General features: G+C 41.8%; 1 protein-coding gene across 2 annotated transcripts in view; it reads right to left on the bottom strand.

The window, feature by feature from the left end:
* Positions 1-21,997, bottom strand: part of SLC35F3 (solute carrier family 35 member F3) — a 172,220-nt gene that overhangs the window by 23,419 nt on the left and 126,804 nt on the right. The window lies entirely within an intron of this gene.

A 21,997-nucleotide genomic window follows, 5' to 3' on the forward strand; every position in this document is an offset into this window, starting at 1 on the left:
TGCAGAAATGGAGCCACAGTAGCAGAAACTCCAAGAGACTGTACTCATGAAGAGTTAGGCAGACATAAATGCAGTGAAGAGCTGTGGGAACTTGTGTGGTTTGGATTTTTGAGGGGAACATCTCCTCTACAATGTTGTTCTAAAAATGTTGGTTGGAAAGTTGTATGACAAGGTGCACAAAAAGTTGTACATGTTTATTTTCGTTCAATTTGAAGTGAAACAAAATGCTTACTCACTGAATCAGAAGCTTCTGAAGAAGGAATGGGTTAAGAAAAAAAGTTAGAAAAATACTGAAAGAAGATTTGAAATTGTTTCATTTGAAAAATTTAAGTGAAATTCGCCTTTTTAATTCCAAATGCATATTAACTAAATCTATAGTGGAAAATAATGGAAGTCATCAAAATCAGCAGAAAATATAAAAAATAATAGGCAAGAATGTATTGTAGTTGAAAGGTGGTTTTATTTTCATTTCCCATCTCTGTATGCTCTTAGATTTTGCTCTTCATCCATTTGGAACAAGATTGCTTTTAAAATTTCAAAATGCCTCCCAGAAAAACAACCTTTATATTATCCCTTAACGACTCTTCAATGTGACTGCATAAAAGGCACTGCTGAGCCAAGCTTCACAGCCAAGAAAGAACTTTGAAGAAAGGTAGGAGAGTTTTTTTCCTCCATAACCTTGCAATATAGATTATAGTTATCTTCATAAGTAAGACCCTTGGTATAAAATATTAAAAGAAACAATAAACCTGACCATGCACATGCCAGTCCAGGAGCTTCGTTTCTAAGGAATTTTCTCCTCCCTACTTTTCAGAGTTACAAAGGAATCTGTAAAATTACATGCAGTATTACACGAGGATCCTATGTAAAAGCAAAACCTTCTCTGAAGACTCAAGACATAAGAGTACAGAGCATCAACTTCATTTTCTTTCTGAGCATCAGAGGCAGGTCCAGAGGATGGATACAAACCACATTTGTCTTTCAGTCTTCTTGCATTCTGAGGGGTCTACATCTTCATGGTTCTTCTTCCAAGCTCTTTTAATGCAAATAGATTGATGGGGCATGCATTCTTAATGGTTCAGAGGATGAATCTCAGTTTCATGCTCCATCATTCTGAAGGCCATGAGCTTTCCTCCTTAATACACCCCAAAGAAAAGGAGGATACTGAGTTATCACTGAGCAGCTCCAGGAACATGATTTGTGTCTGCTTTTGCAGCTCAGAAAATTTCCAGCTCCTTCCATCATCTCCTTGCAACTTCCCAGACACTCCAGGTGAAAAGCCCTTGAGGTTTCAGAATTCTGGAAGTACTGTTGCCTTTCCTCCTCCACTGAAGCCAGCAGCCTCCATTTCCAAAGGAGCTACAGCTGATTCTTTCCTTGAGAGATGTGTCATTTGCACGGGAGAAAGGGCTGCCTATGGGCTGGGTATGCACAGAGTGGAAAAGGTATCTCCAGGGATATGCTATTAGAAAACACATGCCCATATGTATCTTCTCTGGGATGTGGACACTGACAAGAGAGCTATGAAGCAACCCATAAACAGCAACAGATGCAGATATCCCCCAATAGTGGCAGGAATGACAAATTTCAAGAGAGCCTTGCCTGCTGATGCTGTTGTGAACTTAGGGTCCAGAAGCAGGAGAAACAGCAAACAAATGCCACTGATTCAAAGAACTGCACCGCCCCTGTTATTGTTGCACTGGTCGGATCATGTCTCTAAAACAGGCGTCAGCTGCCAAAGCTATTAAATCTTATGCTCATCTGAATTCCAGAATGGTGTAGCTTTATTTACCTCTCTGGTTTCTACTGAAAGTGTGGAGCGGCACATATTGGGTTACCCCTGTGCCTCAGCTGTTGGGTATTAGAGAAGCCACATTTGACATTGCCATTTCTTCCAGATGTTGTCAATGTCCCATTCTGGACTTTTCAGCTGACATCCTCATTTGAGAGAAAATAAGAACAAAAATACCTAATGGGGTTATTAGCCCTCAATTGCTTCATTCAAGATGAAGTAAAGCAGGCACGACGTTAAAAGGAACAGAGAAGAAATGTAAGAGAAAAGAGAAAGATCAGATAGAAATTGATTTATTCTACAAGTAAACAAAAAGTTTAGGGCACTGAGGTGATTATACTGCTTAGAGGTTATAAAAAAAATGAAATATCTTTGAAGTCCCTGGAAAGACCAAAATGAGAACAATGGTGAGACATACTCAAGAACTAGAAGGAAACAGAACATAGGGTGGTTTCAGATCTGCCACATGTGAAAACCAGACTTGAAGCTGAGATGGTGGAGTAAAATGGTACTTGTGACTAAAAATTGCTGGAAGCCATGAGAGTTCCTCTGAACAGGATGCTAACCATTATTATTTATGTGTTTGGATGGGAAACACAGCTGTTCTTCAGAGACGAGGCAGAAATTTGTTTTGAATCTAAAGCCTTTCACAGATACTATGCTTATCTGTGTGTTTTAAAATGTTAAATTATTTATATAAAATATTTTATATTTTTAAGGTTTTACTCTTACAAGGTAAGAGGCAGGGAAGCACCAAAATTCTCTGACCAGGATCTGGTGCCACAGAAGTAGGAAAATGCAAAGCAGTTGGGTCTTGTCATGGCTGTGCACGTGTGGGGGGAATGTCAGTGTGGTTTGGATAAGGCTGTTACAGCACACACTGCTCTCCTTCCTAGTGACATTTTTTATGTACTTGTTCTTTTTCTTTTATATTTTTATTGCCTACTAAATGGTTGCTTTTGGCTCTGCTTTGTGTGAACCTCAGTGCAAAGAAAATAGGTCTGTTCAGAAAAGCACTTTGCAAACTGCCCTGACGAGGAGTGAGTTAGTGCCTCACTAGCGTATTATGTGCCATCCTGATCTTGGATGTGAATCCACAAATTAGGATTTCAACTCAGCCGTTGCTGAGCACACAGATTTACTTTGTGAAAGATTGAAAAACAGAAAGGAGCCCTTATTTGCAACAGTAATAACACAGGAACTTTTCATAAGCAGATGCAGAACTCCTGAGTTAATGAACTGGAAAGCCCATCTGCTGGTCCAAATGCCATACTTGTCTTTTTGGGATCAAAATTATTGAAATAATAATACAGCATAAGCCTTCCCTGCCTTCTCTGCCCAATTTATGTCAGTAAAACATTCATTCAGAGATGCCTGTAAAGGGATGGACCTGGACCACACGGGAATTACCAGCCTGGGTCCAGCCAAGCCCTTCCTGTCTCTGGCAGCTGCTGGCAGTGGAGGCACCAGGGATATAGCACACTTGAAGAAATCTATTCCCCACAACAAGCTGCCACTTTCTTGTCTTTCTCTTCTGGCTCTCCTGCTTTATCCACCTTCGATGCATTAGCCATGTACCTTCACTCAGCCTGTAACACAAGTGCAGCTCCCTGCAGTTCAGAAGCAGTGAAAATTAATTACAATTTCATTAATTAGAGCACTATGAACTGCTTAGGTGTAAGTGCAGAGCCCAAGTACCTCTCTATCACCTTTTATGAGTCACTGGCATAAACTCCTGATTATCTGCACAGCTTAGTTTGGACTTTGCCATCTCCTAGGAGTGCACTGTGCGTGCTTGGTCTCATAAATTTGGGACCTCCTCCTGTGACAAGAAACCATCCATCCATGCCGTGATGGTGCTGTTCCACAGGGTGACTGGGATTCCCTAAGACTACATTATCATCACCTTCGGAGAAACAGTATCATCACCTTCTGAGAATTAGTGTAGCAGATAGAGGAAGAATCCAGATTATCCAGGGTGAAAATACACTGTCTAGCAAGAGAAGACTTGCAAGAAGAGCCTTTGATTTCAAGTGGTAGAGACTGACTGCTAACAGTAAACCCGACATGACTCAGAAATATGGTATCTGGATTTCTCAGAAATGTGACTGTGACATTTGAAACTGCCAAATGAAAATGACAGCGTTTAACCTGGATTTCCCTTATCATAATAGATCATGCATTTCATGCTGGAAATGTTCTGACCATTATCTGCTTCTGTGCTATTACATTTTGATGTGCCTCTGGTAATGGCTTTAAGAAAGTGTCTGGAATAGTGCTTGTTAAAAGAGTTTTCTTACATTTAGATGCTCAGATACCATGGGATTGAGTGTAGCACAGATGAATATCCTTTTATAAGATTTCTAAAATAAAACCTAAGAATATTAGGAAAGACCCTTGTGTACCTAAATTAAAGTCAGAAAAGTATTTTCTGTTCTTTGACTAAAGGAGTCAAGCTCCTTCTAATCTGCATCAGTAAAGCGTGCAGCACATCCACTTTTACAGCACTCACTTTTGGCTAGAATGAAATAGCTTTGTGACACACAGCTGCAGTTTATGTCATCTTCCTGGATTAAAGGGGTAGAGGGAGTTACAGGGAATGTGGGACTGTGATTTTCTGAGAGAGACAGTTAAGGGCTGTGCAATGAGCCTCTCTCCTGCTTGCTGGTTCTGAAAGCCAAGCTGCAGCAAGGAGAGCCAAGTATTTGCCAAATACGAAATTACTGGGCTCATTTGTCTTCCATCTTCTACTCCTGTGACATGCTTATTCCTTCCTTCATTTTGGAAAATGACCTTGTGACCCTTGCTTCCAGCATCCATTCTGCTTCCAGAGCAGCTGCACAGAGAGCAGTGAAAAATCTGCTCCCTGCTATTACAGGGTAAAAGCACTATGAGGGGAAAAAGCATAGGGTGTCCTTGCAGCAGGAGTCAGCTCCTGCTGAAACCTTGCAGCTTGCCACCTAGGAGAGGAGTGGACTTTATCTAGCCATGATTAATGCCTGCCCTGTGAGTGTGCCTGCCCTGCCTTCTTTTTAAAGCCTGTGACTTAGATTATAATTGTAAAATGGCTTTTCTGGCCCTCTCCCAGATCTGTGGCTCCAGAGGCCAGCATCAGAATGTGCTAAATAATTTGGATTGGAGACCCTTTGGTTGCAATTATGGTTAATGCAATTGCAGCCACCTACAGTGGATTGTCTGGGAAATGAAAGTGGTTGGGTTTATAACAGAAAGCACGCGAGGAGGAGGCACAGTGCTGTTCTGAAAGTGGTTAAAAGCAGAGGAGAGGAGCAGTTAGCTGGCCTGTTTCAGTGTGCCTGTGAATCCTTACACATGCATAGCAGGGGGTGTTAAAAATTTAACAGAATTACTGCTGGGGATGTATCACAGCCTACATACTCCATAAGAACTTACCTCAGTTTAAGTTCAGACGTGGATTAATTTAAGCAAATAGCTTGTTGGCTTTATCTGAAAAAGCAGGTTTACATCTTTCTAAGACTCAGATTTCTTTTGACTTTGGATTTCATAAACTACTTTTGGTTAAGACAGCTAAGCCAGGCTGAGCTCAGTGCCACGAGTTTTCTGGGGGAGCTTCACAGTTAGACTTGTCATTTGCCTGCTTCTCACTTAGGGCTTCTTTTTTCACTGTCATTAATAAGATCTGGACACCTTACATCATGTTCTGACATGAACTGGGTGAGACTGAGGTGTTATGCTGGCAGAAAGCAGATCTCAGGCAGAAGACGAACTGGGCCTTTTGAAAATCCTGGGTTTATCTCCATATATAAGGAAATTTGTAATTATTTCCCTTCCTGTTCACCTGCCAGGTTGTGCTACTGCATCCCATACTTTGTTACTCAGGCTAGTGGGGAGGTCCATGCAGGGGTGACAAAAGCATCTCCCCGATGTCCTCATTCTATTCAGCTTTAGAATCAAAGAATCATAGAATCATTAACATTGGAAAATATCTCTAAGATCACCAAGTCCAACTGTCAACGTAGCACCACCACTGTGTTCACCACTAAACCATGTCCGCAAGTGCCATATTCACATATTTTTTGGGTACTTTCAGGGATGGTGACTCCACCACTTCCCTGGGCAGCCTGTTCCAATGATTGACAACCCCTTTGATGAAGAAATTTTTCCTAACAACCAATCTAAACCTCTTCTGGCACAACTTGAGGCCATTTAATCTCATCTTGTCACTTGCTACCTGGGAGAAGACACTGACACTCACCTCATTACAACGTTCTTTCAGGTAGTTGTAGAGAGCAGTAAGGTCTCCCCTCAGCCTCCTTTTCTCCAGGCTAAACAACTCCAGCCCCTTCAGCCATTCCTCCTAACTCTTGTGCTCCAGCCCCTTTACCAGCTTTGTTGCCCTTCTCTGGGCACGGCCTTCCCTTGGCAGATACTGTGGGCCCACAGCCCTCCTCCACAACGTGCCAAACAGCAGCTGCAGAAGTCAGCAATCTCCAGTTAAATGAAAAAGAGCAGATTTTAGCAGATATGTGCCTCAACCTTGACGGAAGATTCTGTAGCACAGGTGCTGTGTTTGTTTCCCTGCTGAAAAAGCACCTAGCGCAAGCTGGTGCAAGTCAGGATTTGCCGGATGCTAATTTCATACAAATATTAACCAATAAGGATACTTACATGGCTGTGTGCAAGGAAAATGAGACAAAGGTTTAGATAATGGAGATTTAATATAGCATGCACACTAGGAGAGGAAGGGAATTAGAAGTCAATAAATAGAGAACAAAAATATATGAATGAACAGTTCAGTGAGGAAAATGTGTATGGGTTTGAGTTAAGCCACAGAGCCTTGAGCCATGAGCCTGTGAGAAAAAGTAATACAAAGATTAAGGCTAAGTCTCCTTATTGCTCATGGCATCTGAAGAATGTGTAAGATGACAGATGCATTAATTAGCTCACTGCATCCCAGTAGCTGAAATAGTTGGCAGGTGGGCTGAGCTATAAACTAAAATAATCCCAGCATGTGAGAGAGGCTGAGAAGGCAGCTTCAAGATTATATGTCAGCTGCCCAACACGAAAATATGGAATAATATCTTGAAAGTACATAGTGAAAAAACAATCTATCTAATAATACTTACTCTTTGAGTTTGATATTAATTTTTATTGCTATGCTTCTTCAGTAAAAATATATTCAACCTTCTCTCTTCATGATCAACAGCACATGTAACATACATGAATACACAAAGTTTAGGGTACACAGTCAATGCATTCTTAAAAGAGAGTTTTCCCTAATTATGGAGCATAATTTATGAAATAACAAATAAACTATTATTTTGCTAACTTCCCATATCCATCTTTACTCATGTTCACTGCCAGAATGGGGCAATTTTGTTTTATGTGAGGTTGATATTGAAACTTAGAGTATACACAGAGATCTCTGAAAATTGAGGTTTACACGTTAGAGATGGCTCATCATCACATTTAATGTATACGTAAATCATCCTAGAAAGTAATTCGACAGAGACAAATGATTTAGAGTTAATGAGATTGACTACATTTCTCATCAACATAATACAAAAAAAATTTGACAAATAATCCACAGACAGCACAAATGAGCAAGCTGCAGGAAATTACTGGATTACTCCACTTTCACACTGAAATCCTAGGAGGATCATACCAAATTAAAAACATAAATTCATATTCAGGTATCGAATGCACCAACTTTTCCAGTGGGCTGAAGACTGTCACCACCCACAGATTTCAGAAGGAATTATGGGTGATCAAATTAGCATCTTAAAATAGATGTAGGAAGGTTAAGCACAGTGTCTCTTGCACAGGGCATCAGCCATGGTGGGATTCCAGTCCAGGAGAGACTAGAAAGACCTTTTTGAAGGGGTGTTTTGCCTTTTGGAAGTAGGAACAGTTTCTGTGTATGGCTGTGGAGAAAGAAGCATGTACCAAAAGCTGAGGGTGCTTTTTAAGTTTTCATGGATGGAGAATCAAGATGTCTGTTGAGGGCACTAATTTTATACTGAACATGAGTGGGATGGAAAGCAGTGTATAAATAAAGGTGAGAGTTTATCCCGCAGCCCAGTCCCTTCACACAGCTGGGGCTCTGCCAGGGGTGGGGGGGGGCTGGTGCTAAGCCACTCAGGGCACCCTGTGCTGCAGCCACCAGGCTTGTGGTTAACTGAGTGCTGGGTGTGCTTTGTCCCCCTCCTGGGGCTTCAGTTCTTTTCAAAGGCAGGGAGGAAGGGATTTTTGGAGCAGCACGAAGCAGTGCTTTGCAGACAGACAGATGCTTGAGAATGAGCAGCCTCCTTCCTGCTGTGAGAAGGCAGGTGTCAGCTCCCTCAGAAAACAAACTGGGGTCTGATCCTGGAGTCTGTGCTGTCCTATCAAGACCCACAAAGTAAGATACATGTTTTGCAAGGGGATTTTTCCTCCCCAGTCAAAGGCATGACCCCATATCTTATCCCAGAGCTAGAAAGGACAAAATCTGTGGCTTCATTTTCCTTTCTTTTTCAATAGTTTGCAGTTTACAGGAGAGCTACTGATCTGCAGAACACTGTATGAAGACTGTCAAAAGTAAAACAGCCTGTTACCCCTCTGGCATGTCACTGTTCTTGAAGGACAAAGTGGCTCAGCATGTGTATTCAAATGGTGCATATATACACACACACACATATATATGAAAACCACCATAAGGAGACATTTCCAACAGCTTTCACTACTGGTTCACCACTCCTTCCAACTGAATCATTACAGTTTCACCAGTCTTCAGTAAGAATAGAGAATCCAGCAGCAGAACCTCAAAAATGCTACCCAAGATATGCTGACACCTCACCGAGTCTCAGCAACAGTCATTCAGAGTCACAGTGCCCTGTGATACCCCTATCTGTCATCCCCCTCTCCTCCTCTCCCCAAGGTACACATCACAAAATCTGGCTTGTTTTACTGTAAATGTGCACTGGGGGATCTGTTAAATTTGGCTCTGTCAATACTGCACCTACACAACTAGAATAAAGAGCTTCAGTGTTTGAACTCAGCCCTTTCTCAAAACTTAACGTTCTGTGATGAAATTGAGAGCGAGGGAGGTTACTCAATAAGCTGAAGCCCTTGAGAGACAGAAAAATGTACTGAACAGTAGCTCATATTGTTACTAATTTTAGTGGCATGTCTGAAGTTCTTTTCGGATTGTTTCCCATGAAGAGTGACAACAGTAATGTGGTTTCAGCCTCTAAGGTGAAACTATTTGTTCAGAAACCTGGCAGAGGTGATGCCTGTTTTGCTACCCTACTGTCTTCTGGATCCCTAGCAGTAAGGGTGCTGCTTCTCTGTCAGGGCTCTGTTAGGGCAGGGAAGGGATCTGAAGCACCTCACTAATGCAGGTGGGCAATGCACCTCTGAGATGCGTAGGGCTCTAGGTGGCTGGGGACACCAGCTGAGTTATCTCCTAGGGTTGCTGGCTACTTTCCCAGGGCTGGAAAGTGCGTCAGCTTTGCCATGGCCACGTTTGGGCTACCCAGGAGGTACAGCCTGCTGAAATCTCACTACAACACCAAGAAATTACGAGCTGAAGATCTATAGGGCAAGCTGGCCATGGGGGAGGCTATTTTGCTGAAGGGATCCCAAAGCAGGAATGACAGCTCCTCTGTTCATGCAGAAAGAACAGTGGCACTGGCAGAAAGCAGGTGAACCTGGCATCTAGCTGGAGAAATTTTCCATCTCATTGTAAATCACCCACGCTTGTTCACTGTGTAGTGCTTGGCTAGAACGAGCAGCTCCAGTCACTTGTGAGCATGGGAGAGGCATGAGATATGTTCTGAAGACTGTAAAACAGCTATTAGGAATCACTCAGGCCTACTGAGGACATCAGCATGATTCGTACCAAGTCTAATGGAAAAATCAACTAATTCATTCTTGGAGAAGCATAAGACGACAAAGTTGCATCAACAAATCTTGTCTGGTCAGTGCTGTTTGCATCTTAATTGCCAGAAAAAGAGAGAGCACCTGACCATGGCGGTGGTTATAAACCCAGTCCCTGTTGGAGGAGGGTTTGACCAGGTAAGCATACACTTAAACCAGGACATGTCTTTCAGCTTTCTGCATTTTGCCAAGCACAGAGGGACTGTGTTCAAAGGCTTAGGTGAGCTGAGTATGTGCTAAGGAGCTTATCTACAGGAGTAGGTTAGATCAGCCACGATAAACCTACTTAAGATGGGCTCGCATCTCACCTGTTCCTCCCAGTTGGTCCCCACCATATCTTTGGCCTGTCTGTGTTTGTGAGGATGGATTTACTCAGGCTTTACCTCTGAGAGAGAAGAGAAGCTCCTGAGGAGGGAGAAGTGTCTGCTGGAAACCACACATAGATGTTTATGGCTGTTTGCAGGACAGGGCATAGGTCTCAGCCTATTTGTGGCTCTGACCCTTTGACAAGCTTGACTCCACAGGAAGGAGCGCCACGCAGCATCACTGGAAATCAGTACTGGCACTCCTAAACCTTAGTAATTAGTAAAATTAATTATTAAAGATACAGAAAATAACACTAGCAAGGAATCAGCAGGGTTTCCTGATTACTTACTTTCAATTTGGTTCATAAATGTTGCTGGGGAGCTGGGAGCCAATTTCAGGTGACTTCCACTAGTTCAGATTCTCATCTTCACCCACTTCAGAGCTGTGCCAACATGAGATATTTTTGGTTTGAAAAGAGTGTAAATGAACTGAGAGTTTGGCTCACTGGTGAGGATTGGATAACATGATGACAGAAGGGCTTTATAAACACTTATTATTCAAAATCTCTTCTGCAAACGTGAATACGCCTAGGCAATTATCTTGCTTTAGCCACAGATGGGCAATTTTGATGCAATTATTATGCACCTTCAGTACTACAAAGCTTTCAGTGCTACTTCTTTTGAAAATGTCTGAATTAAACAGAATGACAAAACTAATGAACTATCGCATCCTTTTCCTGTCAGCTGCACAACATCTAGTAGATGCCATCAGCATGCTTCACGCAGAGGAGCTGTGTGGTCATGGCTGTTAGCCCAGAGGCATGCAAAAGCTGAGCTTTTTGCTGAAGGCAAACCCATCTGTAGCCTTCAGTAGCTGAGTTACTACAGGGAGGATAATGTGTCATTGCACACTCAGACCATGACATTAGATTGATACCAAGACTTTGTCATCTGTCTCTCAAATATCCCTAGTGACATGTTTCTACATGTGCCTAAAATCTGTGGTTTTTCACTGTTCTACACTAGAGAAAGGCTTTTTGAGACTCCAGATACCACCAGCATAATAGTGGAAGGTGTCTGAAGACACACTGACAAAGAGAACAGGATTTTTTTAGCACAATTGCTATGGAGGAAACACACTTGTCTCCATTTTCTCGAAACCACTTGTCTCTGGTTTCTTGCAGCAAACATATCCGGAAAGCCAGCTGGTTTTTGTTGATTTTTTTTTTTTTTAAATCCTTAAAACAAAACAAACCTCAAGAAACATAAAGCAGCAGACAACAGTTTGCAACTTACCAGCCAAAAGTAAGGTCCACAATTAACTATACATAAAACTGGCATGATTTTCAACAGGAATGTCCTCATTATGACTTCTGCTTACCCGAAAATAAAGCCAATTCTCTGCTCGCTTTTGAAAAGACCCTAAGAAGCTTTCTTTAGCAGTTTTGCAAATTTTATTTGTACATTCATTCTTGTTAAGAAACAAATCTGTTAACACATGAAATAACTGCTGTTGGTATGATTAAATCTTCCCTAGGTTGTTCTGAGTGACTTATCTGGACTCCTGTAACTTGGATGGCTGCTGAGCCAAACCAAGCCCTGGTGTATCCCAGGTAAGAACCTGCAGCCATCCACAGGACTCAATACATGAGCAATACTATGGTAAGCACACTCTCCATTGAAATCATATAGGAATTATTGATTCAGCTTAGCTTGCAGAAGAGCTACAAGAACTATCATTCATGTGAACGTTAATTTCAGTGGAGCTCATGCACCCTGCTTTCACAAAACACCACATTTGGCCCACCATCTCTGATGTCAAAGCATGCACTAACCACTCCTTCAGGCTCTTGTTTTTTTCAATCTCCTGACAGCTCAGTTGCACACTAATAGGAACTACCTCCCCTGTTTCAAACACCTCACTCATTCTGCTTGATGCCACTCAGCTCTTTCTTCACCTTCCCCTATCCATACATGGTTTAGCTGACCTTTGAAATATCCCCCTACAGTTATCCCTCTTATGTGACCAAGAGTACAACTCTACCAAAAAATCCATGTGGAACGTGGCAAGGCAGAAAGTTATGGCACTGTAGGAACTATCTGGAACTACAGAAGAGCATAGTTTCGTAAGTTGTCTGAAAAAATCTATGAAATCAATAGAGCTCTTTGTTAAATGCTTTAAGACTCTCAAAGGGTTGGCCTTAATTGCTAAAAATTTAATGAGCAAGGGCATGTCTGCATGTATGTTAACAGAAGGCAGCTGATCGTGTGGCTGTATGTCACTGTATCCTCTTCTGGCACACTATTTTTCAACATTATGTTTTCCTACTTCAGTTCTCCAGAATCAAAAGCCACTTTTTAAAAACGAATGTGGAGGAGTAGGGTGAATTTCAGTCTGATCAAAGCCTGAGCTTCTCTCTGCCAGATGAAATACATCTAAATAGCTGTTAACTTGATAGTTTTAATATTCACTGAGCCAGACCCTTCTCTAATAGAAATTAGGAAGAAATTATTTACTGTGAGGATAGTGAAGCACTGGAACAGGTTTCCCGGAGAAGCTGCGGATGCTCCATCCCTGGAAGTGTTCAAGGCCAGGTTGGATGGGGCTTTGAGCAACCTGGTCTAGTGGAAGGTGTCCTGGCCCATGGCAGGGAAGTTGGAACTACATGATCTTTAACATCCCTACCATTCTACAATGAAATCTGCATGTTGCCATGGGGCTCAATGGAGCTGTTCGAGATAGGGTCAAGTGCTGCCTGGACCCATCACATCTGATATAGAGAACTTAATGAAATACTGAAAATGCTAGGTGCAAATTTGTTTGATTATTAAAAATAAGTTAAGCCCTCATTATAGTGGCTTAATACCATTTATTTTTAAATTTCAAGGTTAATAAAAAATAAATCAACATATCCTTGCCTGAGGACAGAAAAATATTTAAGGTGGCTCTGGCAAAAAGGGGCAAACAGAAGCAGAACGGGTACCATTCATGGCAATACATTGTGGTACATGTAATTTTAGGGTATCCTAGAGACAGCACATTAAAAGATGCAATGAAGCACACATAAATTTAATAATAGTTATGTCTCATTCAGTGTCTGCAGATCACCAACCATTAGCAAAATAACAAAGCAAATATGATGTGGCTCTGCACTGAGCAGGTTGGACTAGAGCTCCCTCCCCAGATCCCCAGCAGCGACAATTACTCCATGATTCTATGACCTGATGTTCAGGGTATCATGGTGAGATGGTCTAACAAGAGCACCATTTTTTAGACGGCGAAAATATCAGAGAGCATTACAAAGCTGTAGTTTCATTTTTCTTCCAGGCAGTACTAAAGCGTACTGAAAATAGAGGTGAAATTCTTGATATTTTCTAGTGGGCTAGTGAATAGGAGACTTCTTCCAAGCAGAATTATCTTTTTGTACTTGGAAATCTATATGTACTTCAGCTGAAAGCATAATAAGCCAGACTAGTGAAGAAAGCTGTAGTTTCAGCTAGAAAAAGCAGGATACAATTTTCAAGTGGCCTGGATGGCCACTACAATAGATACAGTGAAAAGCATTAAGTTAAAAAACCCCAGTATTTCGGTGAAGCAAAACATTTTTTTAGATGCAACGCAAGGGCAAATGCCAGATGACATAGCAGAACAGAGTCCTCCTCTAGCAAATGAACCTAGACTCATACCATCCAGGGTGCCTCATCTCAGCAATGTACTACATGAAGGTTAATACTACTCTGTCAATGAAAGGGCATTCATGGTGACTTGAGACCCCTGGGGTTTAACTTTTGTGATTGTTGAAAGAGATGAGGGGATGCCATCCTTCATATAAGGCTCCCAGAGGTCCACTCCCTCTGCAGGAATCTGAATGTTTTGCTGCGGCAGTGGAAGTTTTTTGAAGACACGAAGGACACATTGGAGCAGTGAAATGAGCAGCTTCAGTAAATGACTAAACAGGTCCCCAGCCCCAAAGAGAAGGAACACAATTTATAAATTAACAAACCACAACCCCAGCTCTAGGTAGGGAAGCGCTCACTTGGGAGATTCAAGGAACAGGGAGCAGATGAGGCAGCCACAGTAGACTTAGACAAGAGACCCAAATGATATGGCAATGACCATAAGGTCATAAAGTAAACGAGGCTCTTTCATTTAAACTTGCTGAGTTGTAGTCCTGACCTGAGGGACTGACAAACAAACCAACAGGTGGCTTGTTTCTTTTCCACAGTTACGCTGAAGAGAAGCAGTCTTCACTAATTGCCATCCAAAGCAGGCAAACAACGTAACAAAACTAGATTTTACTTGCCTTCCCCATTTTGGATTGGATTCTCTGGCAAGAAGCTACTATTTGGAAAGGTGTTCTAGCATTAGAAAACACAGAAATGGTTGTACATGAGCGTGTGAGTACATATATGAACCAGTCTGCCCATCAGCTCATACTTCAACATTATTTCCCTCCAACCCCTCCCCGCATGAACGTTCACAGGCAACATTATGTAGCTGCTTGACAGAATTTTTCAATTTATGATGCTCTGTTCATATATCTATGTTGCTGCCATCCTTCACCTTTATCTGTTTCTCCCTTTTCACCAGTTACAGCTTTGTCTAACAAGCAAAGGTGGCCAGCTCCTGGAGACCTGGACTAAACAAGATCCTCAGCCAGGTACGTGTGCATTTATACGAAGCTGCCTTTTCACACAAACACAAACAATCCTGGGAAATCTGGACACAATCCATAACCACTAGGCAGCTGGACAAAAGGGTTTTTTCCACTTCTGTAGTACTGCCAGCCTCCAACACTTCTCTCTATATCATCTGTCTTTATTGAGAGCTGTTAATTATAGCTACACAGTCTGTTGCCACACATGCACTTTCCTTTTTTAAAGCAGCTTTAAAGGTAGATGCCTTCAAGATATTTTGACACAGATCTGGGCTGGAAAAAAAAAAAAAGCAGAATTCCTTATCACTCTTCCCTGGGTTTTTTTTGTTGTTGTTTTTGTTGCTGTTGTAAACACCGTGGAGAATCTGTCCAGGACAGTTCCTATTCAATGAGTTTGTGCACTAGGGGTCACTTCGTATGGTGACCAAGGTAAAATACATTCCGCAAAAAGACCATCTGTGAGATCTTCTTCCATGTTACGTTGATTGGGAAAAAAAGCAAATCCTCAGCTTTCACCTTCTTTCTCTATGCAGTAAACATGATCATACACTCTTTTCCCTGCCCTTTTTTTTCCTTTACCCGCCATAAAATGCAGCTACTTTTCTGTTTGTGTGCGCAGGTCATGCCTGGAGGCAGTGAAGGAAGGAGGTGACCAAGGTCCCATCAGCCTGGCTTGCTTTTGTTCCATGGTCGCAGTCAGCGCAGAGACATCAGATCAGCACAGGTGGATTTGCTCTTGAGGTCTCCTGAGAAAAGCCCTAGCAATATGGAAGTTGGCAGCTTGCTTTACTAACCAGAGGCATTGTTAACGAAATACAGTTTAACTACTGACCAGAGATCATTCAGTGCTGCAAGACATCATATTTTTTTCCAAGCAAAAACCATTACATAAATACATTGTTTCATATCACATGCCCTGTCTGCAGGTAGCAAAAACCATTACTTATCTTTCTAGTCCTTGCCTCAAGCACTGTTACCTCGTAGGAGGCAGATAATGTAATTATTTTAGAGCATCTGTTCAAGCCACAGCAGAGAACACAAAAGTAATGGAACAACAAGACAAAAATTACAGGACACCACTTAATTCAATCATCCTTGGAATGATTTTGCAAACCAGTCTGAAGATTAAAGAACATGGGTTTCTCCCGATCAGGAAGTATCCAATTTTTATTCTCAATTAACATTTCACAAAAGTCTAAAAGCCCAGAAGAGGTGATTCTCAAGAGATGAAGGATCTTACAGGACATGAATGTTAAGAGCTGTCCAGAATATCATGGCCTGAAAAATAAATGCAAACTCCAAGTATAAACTGAGGCTAAATTAGAAAGGACTGATTTCCTAAAGAAGGACCCATGACCATTTTCTCACAAAAGCTAAGACTAAAGCTCTCAGAAACATTGCTAGCTACCTTAATAGAAGGAATTAGCAAACTAGTCAAACAGAATTTTAAAGGAAATCTCTTCAAGGTATTTCCAGGAGATGTAAAAGCTGGGGTAGGTTTAGAAAGGGAGGTAAGCATATAAATGCCACCTTTACGTTTCTGAGCCCACCATACAGGCTTATCATGGTGAAAGCTACCTCCAGAGAAGTTAGGACTTAGGCGTTAATTTTGTGGCTTTATGCCAGCCACTCACATCATGAGTCTAGTGTAGGTACCAAGCTCCCATACTATCCATTTGAGGAAGAGAAAAACTACCTCCTCCACCACGGTCCAGGAGCAGTTTTTTAGGCTTTTCAATGGAAGACATCAAGGGAGGAGCATCTCAGTTCTAGTTACGTGCCAGACTCTGAGAAGGTGGAGGGCACCCAACAATAGTGAGTTTGACCAATAGCTTTTCTCTTTCCCCTCACTCTTTCCTGCTGTTTACCTTACATGCCTCACATTTGTGTTTCTGCTGTAGATGCTTGCTCTCCCCATGCATTCTGGGGGGAAATCAGGCATCCAGCTTCAAGGCATCAGTGCTGGAATATCCAGTATGACACTGAGAAGCTAGCTGTGCCGCATTTCCTCCCTAATCTAGCCCCTGGTACTGTCTTCAGGGTGTAGAGGAGACTGATGTGAACAGGAGGCTACTCTAGAAAAACTCTGGATTTGTTATTTTCTCAAGAACAGGCAGCCCGTAGAGCATATTGTTGACAGCTGGCTGAGAAATTTTTGTTTTTCAGGAGACTTTATGAGCAAGAAACCATGACATTAATCTTTAATCACCTAAGAAAACAAGTCTCCCCAAGGAAGCTGCTGAAATGACGACTTATGCAATCATCTGGCAATTGTGCAGCAAGGCTGTATTATGGCAAGTCAGCAGTGAAAAGCCATCTTCAGAACTCTTGTGGGGTGGCAACACACCTATCCCACATCCCATGGGGACACACTTTCCTTTTCAAAAGGAAAGAAACAGCAGCTACCACAGGTTTCATCAGGAAGAGAGAACTACTTCACTTGAGAAACAGAACTTGACAACAGCATCACCCTGAGCTCTGTGGTTCGGGCTTCAGTTGAGCTAAGCTCAAATGAATGCTCCATGACAGATGTCCACCAGCACTGCCACTACCAAAAGCACCACACTGTTCCAGCAGAAGGTTTCACTAATGCTACTACTTGCTAACTGTACAATTTGACCTTGTCTTCAGCTAGAAACCCTGGAAGAAATGAGCAGATTCACTGAAAGCAGTCTGAAAGGTGATACAGTGGTCTAGCAAAAACACAACACCACCAGCAGCTTGGACAACTGTGGGAGAGATAGAGATGACTACGAATACCATAAACCTCTTGCACGATAGCCACATCTTCTTTTAATTAATCGCTTTGATACCAAGCACAAAGGTAAGTCCTGACAGATTGCTGCAAAGATCAAACTGATTTAATCTGGAGTTACTCCTAACTCTTATCTGTCTAACTCGGGTAAGAATTTCAATGGTTCATTTTGTTCTTTAGTTGGTTTTCCTAATTATTATTTTTATTTTCCCCAAGAAGTGAATGTGAACTTGAGTTGTAAAGTGATTTTATTTTGAGGAACACAAACTAAATAGGTATTATTTTAAGAATAATGTACTGAATTAGACAATTAGAGTTTATAAACTGAAGTTTTTTGAAAGCAAACATGCTTCATTGGGTGACATTTGCTAAAAACACTTGCACTTGTCATGTCTTAATGCCTCCGTAGCTTATTTATGAGTCTCTTAATGCTGTTTGCTCTGGTGGTGAAGCTCCCACCTAAGTAGTAATACAAATCACTAGGATGCCAAAAGTTAACCACACTGCAACATTTTAATGCTGCTGGGTAAGAGACACTCATGAACACAAAATAAGGAAAATCAAGAGTAAAAACGCATCCGGTCACACCAAATCAGGCTCTGACCTTCCTTCCCCTTAGAGTTTCATTGTGGCCAGGGCACTGGTCACCAGTGCTGCGTGGCGGGGTGACCTTCTGCCTGCTGCAGAAGAGGAGGGCAGTACCCATGGTGCAGTGAGTTGCATGTTCACATGAGTCAGGACTCAACTCCTTGAATTACTAGGCGTGCTGGGCTAGTGTCTCATCTCTTCCATGGTAGGAGAAACGCATGTGAAACACATTTAGAAACTGGCTCACATTCTCCAGGACCTCAAGTGAAGCTATGACACTGCAACTTTGTGGCCACTGAAGAGTCGAATCTTGATTCTGAGCCCATATGGATATAAATCAAAAGTGACTCTTGTGAACTCAACGAGCTGGTGAATCAGAGTGATTACTACATTAGTCCTCTACCATTGTTGCGCCAGTATTTTTGTTCAGGTTCAAGGGCATAACAATACTTTGGTGGTACTTGCAACTTTTTTCTTTATTTTCAAAGAAAAACCTTCAAATTCTTAAGAATTAGTGGCAGCTAATTTGGGGGCAGTACAGAGACAAAACTATGATTCAGTGAAAAAGAACATTCTAAAATATATTCAAACACAGTTGCAGACCAGAGCAGGTATGTGTGATGATTCATTCACCCAACACATTAGGTGCATTCAAGGTTTGAGAAGACATTTAGAGCTAGCTTCTGGTGTTTTCTTTAGTCCTAATGCTTTATGAAATAAAAGCAAGATCTAAATGATAAACAAATAAATAACCATGCAAACCATTCCTGAAAGTCCTGTCCTTTCCTTCTCAAAAAATTATTTGGTTAAGACCATACCATCAAAATAAACAGGCTTTCTGAGGTATTCTCCCTCTAAAATGTGAATGCATCCCTCTGTTATTCCCCCAGCTGGCACACACAGGGTCAATCTTTATAAAAGGTGTGTTTTGTCCTGCCTAAAGATATGAAAAGCTAAGCAATATCTTACAGAGGTTTTAATTTAATCTTTCATGTAGCCAGGGTGTTTTAAGCCCTAGTGCTTTTAATTTATGTTACCTCATAAATTAATAATGCAGGTATGATGAAGGATAGCACATCAGATTAAATGTGTCATTTTTATAAAGCAGTTTGGAAGCAAAAACTATGAAGTACTCTTAAATGATCCATTAGGTGCATAAATCATTGCATGTGCTATTTCTGGACTGGACAATGGTTGAAATGAATAATAATTTAGTTATAATAATTTTATTTTAAGATAGTGAGCTGAACCTGGCATGCTCTTCTGTGGCCTGCCAGAGCTCTTTTACCACTCCTGAACATGCAGCTCTGTGCCACAGGGCATGACATCCTTGGTAGCAACCATGGGAGAAGTTCCTCCTGAGCTGTCTACACTTAGGCACAACTCTGACATTTGATGGAGCTGCACAGCGAGCCTAGAGCAGTTTGGATGTGAATGTATGAGTTCTGGTTTGCATTGAAGAGTGACTCTCTCCCTATGTTGTGAACACAACTGATAGTCTACTTCAGCTTAAACAGAAAGCTCCTTACAATGCAATATGCATCAATTATAAATCCTTAATAAATACTTTGCTTGTGGCCTAATACTCAAAATCTTATAAAGAAACTGAATAAACCTGCTCTTGCATTCAATGTACCACTATAAAATTTTGGTTGCAAATTTACTACTATTTTACGTAAGGGGGAAAAAAAATCTGTGTAGCTTGAAACTGGTTCATGTCCATGACAGGTATGTTTGTCCCTGAGACTACAAAACATAAAAATTCATGCATTTACAGCATAGCATACATACTGGTATGATACAACAGAAATTTTAAAACCATAATAAACCACATAATCTATTCACTGTTGCTACATTTTATGATCCCCCTTCTGTATATTTTTCCTAGCGGTTGCTGTTCTTTACATGCCCTGTAACTGTACAGGGAGGTATCCCAAAGCACACCTGCTGGGTCCGGTGTCCTGAGGAAGGAGCAGTGTGAAGGCACTGCCTGTGCCACACGGAGGGGAGGCTGAGCTGCCCAGCCCTGGTGAGGAGGAGGTGGCTGCGCAGGTGTCCTTGGGGAGCTTTGCGGCCAAAAATCACCAGGTGCCTGTGGATTTTAGCAACCTGTGTAGGCAAGATCTGAGAATCTCTTCCTTTACTGCTTCACTGCTAAGGTGAATTAGATATCATATTTCCACCATCTCCCACTACCAACTTTTCATTTATCTCATTTAAATTCCTGCCAGAGAGCTCAGATAATATATAAAATATAGATGGAAGCGAAGGATAAAAACAGCAGAAAGTGATTATGCCGGTTTCTTTACAGCTCCAGGTCAGAATTGTCTTCTTTTAACTATCCAGAAGTCCATGAAATGTCTACCTAACGTGTCCAACCACACCTGGAGCACAAGCTTTCCTGAAGCTGGTGCTGCCTCATATAGAGCTGCAAAGTCTCTGTATATGTCTTTCTCTCTATATTTGCAAACATAATATGCAAAAAGGAGGAATAATTAAGAGGAAAGACTGGAACTCAACGCTTGGGTTTTCTGATGTGCATGCATCTCAGCTGTAATGGAGAAAGCAGATCAATTGTAATTCTTTTCACTATAACTCTTAGTGCAGCACCACTGAAAGGTCTCAGTGTAGACAGTGGACATGCTGAGGCAGACACTATGAAAACATATGGTAAGGGGCAGTCCTCCCTCCTCCCTAAAGGACTTTCTCATCCAAAAGAACAGAGAGTACAAGAAAATCAGAGGTCTGCAGTGACTTGCTCCAAACCATGGAACAAATCTGCAGCAAAGCTAGGAACCACAGCCATATCTCCAAATGCACAAGTCTACCCTGACACCCAGAAAAAACTCTGTAAGTTAACCTATTCAGATACACAAATGCACATTCTTTACTAAGCCTGGGCAAGCTTACTGCTAATGATGTTCCCCTGCATCCCAAATAGGCTGCAGGGCTTGCACCTGCTCTTCAACTCAGCCATCATTTAATTAAATGGAAGATATAAAACTACCAACCGTATCAATTTACTGCAGGAACAAAGAGTATAATGCTCTGGTTTTAACCCCAGGGATCTGGCAAACCACAACCACTCACCCCAGAATTTAGCAGTATTTAAACCATTATCTGAGAGCAGCTGGGAAAAAAAATACTTAAAAACAAAGAAACAAAAGGTAGTTGCTTTTGGGCTAGATTTTGTTACTGTTTTCAGATTAAACTGTAGCTTTCTGTAACCTTCATACTCCTCTCATCTCTGAAGGAAGCAACTTTGCTGTGGAGTAAACAACAAACACAGCCTGAAGACTAAAGTACAGGAAACAGGGCATCTTATAAAGATGCCTTTAAAACTTCTGGATACTGCTCTAGAATCTGCAGTGGATGGTGATATCCTTTACCTGCAGCCCCAAATTATTTAGAAGATGAAGAAACTGTAATGATGGCTGAGCAGCAAAATTTCAGCATTTATGATCTTAACCCTCGTCATCTGAGGTAGAGCATTTCCTGAGTAGCCTGGTAGATTCTTCCTGCAGTAAGTTTCCACCTTGCTGTTGCGCAGCTGGGAGCTGAGAAATGTGTACTTCTTACTGTTTACTTTCCTGAGCTACTTCATTAAAAGGCTATGAGCCCCACTGTGTAACAGAAGGGGAAAACGTTGTTCACATCCTTCCACGTATCGGGGAAGCTCTCTGACATGGGACATCTTGATGGCTGAGTCATTCCATCTGTCCCAGACACCTCTCAGGCCAAAATGAGCTGAGCTGAGCTGAGCTGAGCTGAGCTGAGCTGAGCTGAGCTGAGCTGAGGGAGCGTTCACTGAGAGGCAGTCCTTCATGCAGCCAGAGCATCCTCAGCCCCTCACAGTGGATGGGCACTCAGGGCTTTCCATGAGTGCCTCAGGCTTTGTGGGTTTGGCTTGCTATAAAGACAAGGTGTGCTGAAGACAAAGTGCTGCCTTTGGTTATGACTGTGCTTCCTCCCGGAAATAAACACAACAGCTCAAGTTTAACTG

The sequence above is a fragment of the Pseudopipra pipra genome, chromosome 3, assembly GCF_036250125.1.
Source record: "Pseudopipra pipra isolate bDixPip1 chromosome 3, bDixPip1.hap1, whole genome shotgun sequence".
Classification (NCBI taxonomy): Eukaryota; Metazoa; Chordata; class Aves; order Passeriformes; family Pipridae; genus Pseudopipra; species Pseudopipra pipra.